Here is an 11991-nt window from a genome sequence, read left to right on the forward strand (position 1 = left end):
TACGCAAAATTTGTGCCCAAGTAGCTTCCGTCTCAGATGACAGTTTAAATAGCCACTTGCTAAGGAGACATATGTTTTTGACTTCCAAATTTTCAATACCTAGACCCCCTTGGTCCTTCGGCCTACAGATTATATCCCACTTAGCAAGCCTATATTTTCGTTTGAGCTCGTCATTCTGCCAAAAGAATCGAGATCGGTAGAAATCTAACCTTTTCCTGACTCCCACCGGAACCTGGAAAAAAGATAAGAGAAACATAGGCATACTGGGCCATGATCATCATCAAGGCAAATAGAAACGCAATGCGACCATATTCGTTCCCAGAGAGTTGAGCAAAAAACCTTCAAATAGTTTGCTTAGCTTCCAGTTGGCCTCTACGACAATGACGTAACGGGGCATCTAATAAAAACTATAGCTAAATAGTAAATCTGGATATCTATGTAGTGCACCCACTAGATTAATTACACATGTAATCGGGCAACACTAAATGCAAATATGCAATAAACTTATCTCTATATAAAATGAGGGCATATCCTAGCATGATATGGTTAGTCTTATTAATGCTTTAATAAATATACCAATCTTAGAAAATCAATTTTAGCACTTTTTTGGCCTGGGAGCATTCAATATGGTTATAAGATATCGCAAGGCCATCCATAAGATTTAAGATCTTATCCAACAAATGAAATCTACATGTAGATTTTTTGGTTGGAGAGATCTTGTATTTAAGTGTGCTCACCACCACAGCCCATATAAAAAACCATGTGGTGTAGAAGTTTTTCATAACCAAAGATTGATCAACACACCTACCTAGTGTTTACATCTTCCACAAGAAAGATGGCTAGTTCTAAAGTAATGTGGGTGTTCTGCCTCCTAGCTTTACTGGCCTTCACTTCTTGTTCCTATCATGTACGAGCAGACGATCATGCCACAAAGGGAGAAAAATGAGGTGATGGAGTATTGCAAGAGGTACATATTGAAAAATTACGGTGATCAGCATCCTGACCCCCATAGGAAATGTTGCCAAATAGTAAGAGAATCGAGAAACATCCATGCTATATGCCAGAAATTCACGCACGCGGATTTGCATAAGATCAGTCTAGCCAAGTCGGCTCATGTTACATATTGGTGCGGCAACGGATTGCACCCAAGGACTAATTGCGCAGGTGTGTTAATATGATTAAATATATTACTAGCATTTTGATATAGTTTCCTCACTTATATAAATGAAATTAATTACTTACGAGGAACTCAATCTCATATGTAGGTTTCATCGTTCCAGATTATAGTGCGCCACCACCTCCAGAACACTCAGCGTAAGGCTGGTCTGGTCAAATAAGGAAAGGAGTGTTATGATGGAGCACTTAGTCTAAGGCAGTCTTAATCCCCAAAAGAAAATAAGGCAGTCTTAATGAACAAAGGAAGAGTATGGTATTGATCCTTTATCATGGGACCTCTGCAATAATGTATCTTACTTTTAATGTTGTTATTAATAAAAGGACTGCATGCATGTTTCTTTGTGTTTAGCATGATATTTAGTTGTCCATCGACATACATGGCCTCAATAGATGACTTTCACTTCTCATTAAATGGAATGCTGAATTAAATCAAAAGTCTTGAAAACAAACATATATAGCTTGTTCTATTCCTAATACTCACTATAATAAACACTAATCAAAATTTTGTGTTTGTCGGGTGTCATAGTCTTTGCCAAGATCTATTTTATGGGATGTCAGCAAACCACCTATTTGATGAGAACCACACTCGGTAAAAGCAAGCACTTGATAGAGTGTCTTGTTTGCCGAGAGCTGTCACAAAAATACTCAGCATCCCCAAAACACTCGGCCAGTGCAACTTTTGATGAGACCTCGCAACATAGTACTCAGCAACACGGAGCCATGGGGCAAGTATCCAGTGATATCGTCCATGAGATGATACCATGCTACAGAACCATGTGGCGCGTCATATCTGCATGGAATGGACAGGATCGATTCGCTAATCTATTTACATATGCTCCCTTGTAACGTTTGCGTTTTGCCCCCTGAAAGCAGTGTGTCCTTGCAAAATTACAACAGTCTCCACATCTGTCCTCCAGACCCCTGGTTCTCAGTTTCTCACACAACAAATACTTTGAAAATAAACTGGGAAGACATGGCACATTTCATTCGTTCTTACAAAAAAATCACTGGAATAGAAGCACTTCAAAACATTTTTTTGAAGTTGTACCAATCTATGAATAATTTCTGACAATTTTAATATAGTTCACAAATATTGTGGCAGTGATGTATACAGCCACAACATTTCATAAAATTATCTAGTATTTCCTCGTCCCAAAATAAGTGTCTCAACTTTCTATTAACTTTAGTACAAAGCATTGTCGGACCTAGAAATAAAATGGGGGGTGTGCACACTTTAAAAAATTGAAGTCTATTTCAGTTAAGTTGCATGGGCCTTAAAAATAAGCTAATTTTTACATGGTGAAAAAAATGTTTTCCAAAAATCTAGGTGTGCCATGGCACACCCCTGGGTATGCCACTGGTACAAAGTTGTACTAAACTTGAGACACTTATTTTGGGACAGAAGGAGTATAAAAAAGTACCATTTTGAAATAAATTCTGATCAACATCCACCCAGCTTCTCCACTTCCATCCATCCACTAATATTAAACAATCAAACAAGAACTTTCTTATGCACACCCCATAATTAGCCCCCACAACACCACACCACCCGATCAGCACCACACGATTAGTCCCACAAATCTCAATATAATGACCATCATTAATCTAATAAGGGGTGGTGTGGACTTAGAAATTTTTAATGACTGACCGTACTCCACCAGCAGAGGAGTATTCCAACTACCAGTCTCGTGTTTCCCTACAATCATGCGATCTGCTTGCAAACTAAGGAAACTCAATCAAATCGGCTCCCTCGCCCTTGACCTCGACTTTTGTCTTCCTTGCGTCACCACCGCGTCGGACGCTGCCCACCAACACCGTCGCCTCGTTGCACGATCGCCATCGCCGATTGTTGCCGCTCACAGCGTGGAATCCGTTATCAACGTAGCGGGCGCCCAGCAGCCTGCCCTCGCAGCGTCGAATCTGTCATCGATATAGCGGGCGCCCAGGAGCCTGCCCTCGCAGCGTGGCATCCATCCGTGAGATCACTAGTGCAGCCTGCCCCGGCACCCGCGCGGCCGTGCCCATCCTGCACATCCCCTGAACCAGCCGACAACACACAGCTGTAATTCTTCCCTGCACTTCTTCAGGTTCAACTTCTTCCTTTGACCAGTTGCAGCATTACTCAGGATTAGAATTTTGATAATAGAGTTCTAAAAATATAAACAGTTGGAAAACAGAATGCTATAAGCCGTTCGTTTTACATCTCTAATTAATGGTTTCCTGTGGAAATGGTTAGTGTACAAGAACTAAGAGCTATAGATATGTAGAGTTCATGTTGCACAATCAGACCGCCCTATCTCTTTTACCGTGACAAATCAGCTATGCTGCTACAGATCAATAAAGGAAATTAGCTAAACTTGCGTAGAGACCTCTCAGCTCCATCAGATCAGGCTAAAACCTCTCCTGTGAGGGGTCACTTAGGAACCAACTAGAACTTGTAGAGGTCGCCCTTCTTGAGTACAGAGACCATGGTGAGGATGGAGACTGGTGAACGAGTGATAAGGCACCAGCCGAGAGGCCAGTAGAAATAGCATGGCAGTATCAGATCATCATTTTTTCCAGCAATCTTCTGATTCTTTAGGACACTCACCCTACTAGAAATAGATAGTTATCAATATACAGAAGATACACACCCCCAAACTAAAAGATTAAACAACGGTGAGAATGAACCAGACCGTAACAAAATCCAAATTATGTTGAAACAGAATTTTTTAATCAAATATTTGTAACATAGGCTAATCATGTTTAGTAAAGATTTTTTAAATCAAATATCTGTAACATGGCCACATGAAGGAGAAATTGGAATTTTGGAAGTAAATACTTCTATTAGTACCTAAGATGATCCGTTTTATCAAATTCACGTCTAAAAGCATTTGAACCTTGGCTCATTGACATATTTGCACACTGTATGATCTGAATCTCATATTACAAACTCAATCAGTTGAGATTCCATGGAAGGAACATTTGAAGTAGAAATGGATGGAAAGAATATAAGATCAAAGAAAAATAAACCATAAAGGATAATAACCTTCACACCAGCAGCACTGCATAATTGTACAGCCTCCCACACTCCTGGGCGACAAGGATCTACATCAAATAAAGAACTCTTTACTGAAGGGTGAAAAGCTGCATGCAGCCATCAGAAGATAATTATAAGACAAAACTAAATGGAAAATGTGCCTAACCAGATTCAGAAATAAAGAGATCTAAACAGAGAGCAGTTGCTAAACAAAGATAGAATACATGACGAACAAGTGATGCAAATAAAGCTGACAAGCTAGCATGGCTAAGTACTATTATGAATAGACACCTCCTAATTTTTTTGTTCAGCTCCACCCTCTCTCAATCCTCTGTGACTTATTTATGCAAAACTTGGCGTTTCTTCTTCGAACCATGCAACTATCAAGATGGAAATGTACTATTTACTCCTTGTTTTCTTTTCATTCGTGACAGAGACTTCTAAAATTAGCCAAAAATGTGGACAGAATAGGCAGAGACACGGGCTTACTTGGACGGCCACGCACCAGATACTGACTAGATTTATTTTCACATGATCCTAAATTGGCATTGCATGACCCTAAGTGTGGGAGTCCTGGATTAGGGGGTCTCCGGACAGCCGGACTATCTCCATTGTCCGGACTGTTAGACTATGAAGATACAAGATTGAAGAGTTCGTCTCGTGTCCGGATGGGACTCTACTTGGCGTGGAAGGCAAGCTAGGCAATACGTATATGGATATCTCCTCCTTTGTAACCAACCTTGTGTAACCCTAACCCTCTCCGGTGTCTATATAAACCGAAGGGTTTTAGTCCGTAGGACAACAATCACAACATACAATCATACCATAGGCTACCTACTAGGGTTTAGCCTCTCTGATCTCGTGGTAGATCTACTCTTGTAACACCCATATCATCAATATTAATCAAGCAGGACGTAGGGTTTTACCTCCATCAAGAGGGCCCGAACCTGGGTAAAACTTCGTGTCCCTTGCCTCCTATTACCATCCGGCCTAGACGCACAGTTCGGGACCCCCTACCCGAGATCCGCCGGTTTTGACACCGACATTAGTGCTTTCATTGAGAGTTCCGTTGTGCCATCGCCACAAGGAAGGATGTCTTGTCCCGTCTTTAAATACGGCACAATCGCTGAGGGAGCTCTGGCTATCGGCCAAACTCTCCGGCTAGGTGGTTTTCTTATGACCGCCTGTTCGGCTGCTGCGCCGACGATGACTTCCCGGGTCATCGAAAGAAATCTTCACATCAACCCGGAACTCGTCAAGCAGTTAGATCCAATGGAGCTCTTTTCCCTGAACGAGCTCTTGGATCGTATCGCCGCCCTGGGAGTCGCTACAGACTACGATAAGATTGGACCTAAACCCGATCTAAGAGAAATCAACTCTCCCCAGATCACCCATCACGTTGCAGTGGTGAAAGAACAATGCGACAAAACTTCATCTATCTTAAGGACTAGCTACGTTCGGATTCCTGATCCCTCCAAACCGGATACCCGCGGAGGGGTGGATGTCACTCAAAGCCTGAACCCAGAATCAGGCAGCGGGCCAGATTTACCGGAAAACATCCAAGAATCCAAACTTTCAAGTTCGGAAACTCCTTGGCCACTGAGCCTCAGATTGGGTGAGGATGCGGATTCAATTCCACCCACCCACCCAAACATACGCGATCTATCCCAAATTAGGCAAGAGCCCGTAGAAATAGTACACCATTACTGGGCCAGATTCCTCCTGGTCAAGAACAGGATAAAGGACTGCCGCGAGGAAGACGCAATTTCACTCTTCTGCAATAATTGCACGGACAAGGGAATCCTCAACGCCATAAGTCGTTGCGAAATTACACGCTTTGCCGACTTGGTGTCCATAGTACGAAAGTATTGTGCGATGGAAAGCGCCTGGAAAACCGAAATAAAATTTTGGGATAATCCGGCCCTGAATACAAACCCAGTCCAAAATAAAAGGGCGCATTATCACAATACACCTGGGTTAACTACCAAAAAGAAAAAGCCCTCCACGGGGCAAGGAACCGTACTGGAGGGATGGCTCAACGGACCCTGCAAAATTCATAGTACAGCGGATGCGATACCAATGCACAGCCTTAGAGCATGCTGGATACTCTGGCAGGTGGCCAAAAGTGGTGAGGATCTACTCCTCCCAAAAACCACAGAGCACCACCCCAAGGACAACAGTACGGTCTTAACGGTGTTCGAGACCTTCGCGTCAAATAAAAGACGAAAGCGAACACTCCGCAGCACGTCCGAAATCTGCCACATAGTAGAAACAAATCCTTGGAGTGACATGGCTATTACCTTCAATGCCAGTGACGAACCTAAATTCCGAACAGCCCGAGTACCAGCCGCACTGGTCCTCAGTCCAATCGTGGACGGCTTTCGACTCACCAAGGTACTCATGGACGGCGGCAACGGATTAAACCTCATCTACGAGGAAACTCTTCAAAAGATGGAAATAGACTGGAGCCGCATTAAGCAAAGCAGCACAACCTTTAGAGGAATCATCCCCAGTCGGGAAGCACGCTGCGCTGGAAAAATCACACTAGACGTGGTATTCGGCACGCCGGATAATTACAGGTCCGAAGAAATTACATTCCAAGTGGGCTCGTTCAACAGCGGATACCATGCTCTATTAGGGCGGGAGGCGTTTACAATCTTCCAAGCCATACCCCATTACGGGTACATGAAGCTCAAAATGCCCGGGCCCAACGGAATCATCACTCTTGTTAGTGATCCAGACATAGCACTCCGCACCGAAAATAAGACAACTGCACTGGCCCTTGAGGCACTATCTGAAGCCCTAGCGGCCGAAGAACTAACTGCGCTGCGCTCCACGTGAACAGGGACGACGTGATACTCGATAAAAAATCCAGGTCCACCTCCTTTAAGCCGGCGGACGAAATAGTCAAATTCCAAGTGCATCCAATGGACCCTACAAAAACAGCTTCCATCGGGGCACAATTAAACCCTGATGTTTGACGCCGCACTGTGAGAGTTCCTATGCGAGAACTAGGACATTGTTGCCTGGCACCCTTCAGACATGCCAGGAATCCCACGCAGGCTAGCTAAACACAACCTAAATATCCTAAAAGGATTCAAGCCAGTCAAGTAGACTCTTCGATGTTTCTCCGAGCCTAAAAGGCAAGCCATGGGAGAGGAACTAGCCAAGCTATTGGAGGCCGGATTCATCAGAGACATAAAACATCTGGACTGGCTAGCAAACCTGGTGATGGTGCCAAAGAAGGACAAATCCTGGCGCTTGTGCGTCGATTTTAAGGACCTTAATAAGGCCTGCCCAAAGGATCCCTTCCCCCTCCCCCGCATCGATCAAATCATCGATGCTACCGCAGGACACGATTTATTGTGTTTCCTCGACGCATACTCCGGCTACCATCAAATCAAAATGGCAGAGCCAGACCAAGCCGCAACGGCATTCATCACACCATACGGCCCATTCTGCTTCAACACAATGCCCTTCGGGCTAAAAAACGTTCGTACAACATATCAGCGCATGATTCAGACATGCCTGGCAAACCAGATCGGCAAAACAGTGGAGGCATACGTGGATGACGTGGTCGTTAAAACCAAGCATGTCGACACCCTAGTAGACGACTTGAGGGTCACATTCGACAACCTCTGAACATATGACATCAAGCTCAATCCGGAAAAATGCGTTTTCGGCATACCAGCAGGAAAGCTCCTGGGATTCATCGTCTCCATTAGAGGTATTGAAGCTAATCCGGACAAAATCCAAGCGTTGTCACAGTTGGCTACCCCAACTGACCTCAAACAAATACAAAAGTAAACTGGATGCGTGGCGGCTCTAAGCCGCTTTATCTCCCGCTTGGGAGAAAAGGCATTACCACTTTATCGCCTCCTACGGCGCACCAAACACTTCGAGTGGACAGACGCCGCCACAGCCGGACTGAACGAAATAAAAGCCATATTGGCAACAAACCCAGTCCTGGCCACGCCAAACACCGGCGAACCAATGCTATTATACATTGTGGCAACTCATCAAGTAGTAAGCGCAGTGCTTGTCGTCGAGTGAGAAGCGAACGGACACAAATTTCCCCTTCAAAAGCCGGTTTACTACGTGTCCACAGTCCTTATCCCATGAAAATCACGGTACCCGCATTATCAAAAGATAGCGTACGCGACATTTATGGCATCCCGGAAGCTGCGACACTACTTTCAAGGGTGTTCGATAATGATAGCCTCGGAAGTACCACTTAACGATATTATAAACAACCGCGACGCGATGGGCCGGATTGCCTAATGGGCCATTGAGCTCCTCCCGTTCAACATAACTTACAAACCACGGCGATCTATTAAATCGCAAGTTTTGGCTGACTTCGTCGCCGAATGGACGGAAGCCGAACTCCCTAAAGAGTACGGCACATATTCAAACTGGATCATGCACTTCGACGGCTCCAAAATGTTGGCTGGTCTAGGGGCTGGCGTCGTTTTGACGTCCCCAACAGGAGACACCATTCAATACGTACTGCAGATAATGTATACAGACTCCAACAACACAGCGAATATGAGGCCCTTCTCCATGGTCTCCGGATGGCAGTATCGATGGGCATTCAACGCCTAGAGATGCGCGGGGATTCAAACCTCCCGATATCCCAAATAAATGGAGATTTTGATGCCAAGGATCCAAAAATGGCCGCTTGTCGCAATGCTGTCCTAAAAATGTCAGCTCGGTTCGAAGGGCTCGAATTTCACCATGTGGCTCGGGAAAACAATCAGGCGGCGGATATCCTTGCCCGCATTGGCGCCAAACGCGACGCGGTCCCTCCCAACATTTTTCTGGAAAGGATTTTCAAGCCATCCGTAGCATGGGAAGGGGATACCGGTAACAACAGTCCGGACCTGGCCAAAATACCCGATACCGAACTCCCTGACACAATCGGAGGCTCCGCCACCGAAATAACACAATTAGCCCATGAAATAATGGCCATTATTGCCCCGTGGAAAGAACCATTCTGGCCTACTTAACTAGACAGGAACTACCGGAGGACCAAAATGAGGCACGCTGCATAGTGCGGAGATCAAAGGCCTACAGGGTCCACGAGGGAGAATTGTACAAAAAAAAGCGCTACCGGAGTCCTTCAACGGTGCATCTCCGAAGAGGAAGGACGGAACCTTTTGGCAGAAATTCATGCCGGACACGGCGGTCATCACGCCACAGCCCGGGGTCTTCTGAGCAAGGCCTTCCGTACAGAATTCTATTGGCCAATGGCCCGGGCAGACGCACAGGACTTAGTCCAGCGTTGCGCCGGTTGCCAGCTCTTTGCAAATCAAAGCCATATGCCACCCACCGCACTCCGAACAATCCCCATTACATGGCCCTTTGCGGTCTGGGGGGCTTGACATGGTTGGACCCCTTAAAGGTGGAACCCACAAGAAAAAATACTTATTGGTCATGGTGGATAAATTCACCAAATGGATAGAGTCCAAACCGGTTAAAACAGCCGAATCGGGACCGGTGATAGATTTCATATCCGAGGTTGTACATCGCTACGGCGTCCCCCACAGCATCATCACTGATAACGGCACGAACTTCACGGCCGACGAGGTAAAACTCTGGTGCAGCAAAATGGGCATCAAGCTCGATATGCTTCAGTCTACCACCCACAAACCAACGGTCAAGTCAAACGAGCAAATGGTCTTATAATGAGCGGCATTAAACCCAGACTAGTGCGCTCCTTAACAGAGTCTGACACGCACTGGGTAGAGGAGCTCGACTCCGTACTCTGGGGGCTGCGGACCATGCCGAATCGTAGTACCGGATACACACCATTTTTTATGGTGTACGGCGCAGAGGCAGACCTGCCCTGTGACATAATTCATGACTCACCTCGAGTGCGCATGTACGAAGAAAGAGAAGCGGAGCTCGATCGGCAGGACAGTATGGACACCTTGGAGAAAGAGCGCGACGTAGCCAAAGCCCGTTCCGCATTTTACCAGCAACAGGCTCGCAGATACCAAAGCAGAAAAACTTATAACGTTGGTGAACTAGTTCTCCGGCTGCCGGATAAGAAACAGAAAAAGCTAGAGCCCAAATGGGAAGGTCCCTTCATCATCGATCAAGTTCTGACCGGCAGAGCATACCGACTGCGGGATGCATCGACTAGTCGACTCGAGCCGAACCCATGGAACACAGCCAGGCTCCGAAGATTCTACACCTAGCACCGGACTTTATGTTAGTCCCCTCCCTTTGTCCATTTTCTGCATATGCGTCGTCTGTCTTGTTTCCCTTTCTTTCTGTTATTCCTCTAGGCCTTAAAGGGTCACCTTGTGCCTCACTTGTACACTACAGAGGTGCTAGCCGCACTATCTACACCTGGGGGCTTCTTTCACAGAAGCTTAAATTATTTACCTGGTCATCACGCCCAACACATGCGTTATACTTCTGCATGTACCTTTTTTCACCATTATATGCATCGATATGACTTAAGTTTTGGCTAAGCTAGGTTGCCTGGCTCTTGTATTTATGCCCTACGTTCCCGTTAATTCGGCTAGGGCATAAGGGGAGCACCTCTGCGATTGTTACCGCCGGGTCAGCCGGACGTGTACCTCAGACTGGGTGAAGCCGAAAGCTAGCGTTCTTAAGAGAATATTCGGTCGGTGAACAAAAGATGACTTTTATTTATTAACCATATCTGCCCCCAGACGTTTTTACTGTGCTTCTTGTCGCAATCCGGACATGCACTTTAGGGCATGCCTACCCAGGGAAAGGAACCCTTAACGGAACTATTCTCTCTGGAAGATGTTTCTTACTACCCATGTAATATAACATAACTAGTTGGGCACTTGTCTGATAAAGCACTAATGACCCCTACGCCTGGTCTCCACGCATGCCTCGGTTCTTATATAACCGAGAGGGTATTCGGATACACTCTGGACTGTCGGGTCCCGAGGTTGAAGCGAAAAGGTCCGCCACGACAAACGATCTACAACCCGGCTAGAAGACATCATATATGTCACTTTACAATTACATAGTCAATTTGACTGGTTGAATTCCTCTTCAATGCCCTCCAATAGGCTGTCTAGTCTACAGTCCTGTTGGGAATACTTTGCGGCCAATTGTACTTGGCCGTACACTAAATTCACAGGGATCTCCTTGTCGTCAGGCCCCACAGGTCCGACTTCGGTCATGTGGTTCGGGTCAGCCTTCCTGTACCGTGTCTTCACCATTGCCCAAGCCTCCCTGGTGCCCTGACGGTAGGCTGATATCTTCCACAATCGGAAACACCGTCGTGCTCCCTTCAGCTTTTCTGCAAGCTCTCCAAGGCCTTCGGGCATGGAGACGGACGGCCACAAGGCCTAGGCAACGCCTTGCATCACCTGCCGAACTCGTTCGTGCAACTGTGCGAGCTCGGGAAGAAGATCACCCGTTGAACTAGGCATCTCCTCGGCAGGACGTCCTGTTAGCATACCTACAGGCATAACTCTATCAGCCAGCTTCCTCGCCGAACTCTTTTTCAAAGTTCGTTCAAGCACTTATTAAATATGCCACGTCGAAGCCGCCGATTCTCCTTAACAGAATCCGACAGTTGGGCACGAACATCTTTTAGTTCCACGCCCAGCTTGGTGTTGGCATCTTGGAGATCATTCTTCTCCTGCCTCACCCTCGTTAGCACGCTCTCACCAGCCTTTAGCTGGCGTATGAGCTGCTGCTTATCCGGATTTACTCCAGCGTTATCTGCAATTTTATCTTCATATTTGCATATAAAGCCGCACTCTAATATGATACTTATCATTTGACGGATATGTTACCAGCCA

At 46.0% G+C, this 11991-nt stretch overlaps 1 long non-coding RNA gene across 1 annotated transcript; it reads left to right on the forward strand.

Moving 5' to 3' along the window:
- The first annotated feature begins 779 nt into the window (after positions 1-779).
- On the forward strand, positions 780-1524 carry LOC147978513 (uncharacterized). Its single transcript, XR_015599594.1, has 2 exons — positions 780-1164; positions 1266-1524. It is a non-coding gene; the product is annotated as an uncharacterized LOC147978513 (long non-coding RNA).
- Positions 1525-11991: the final 10467 nt, after the last annotated feature.

This window comes from Triticum urartu, chromosome 3A (genome assembly GCF_056163025.1).
Source record: "Triticum urartu cultivar PI428250 chromosome 3A, HENAU_Tu73, whole genome shotgun sequence".
NCBI classification, from domain to species: domain Eukaryota; kingdom Viridiplantae; phylum Streptophyta; class Magnoliopsida; order Poales; family Poaceae; genus Triticum; species Triticum urartu.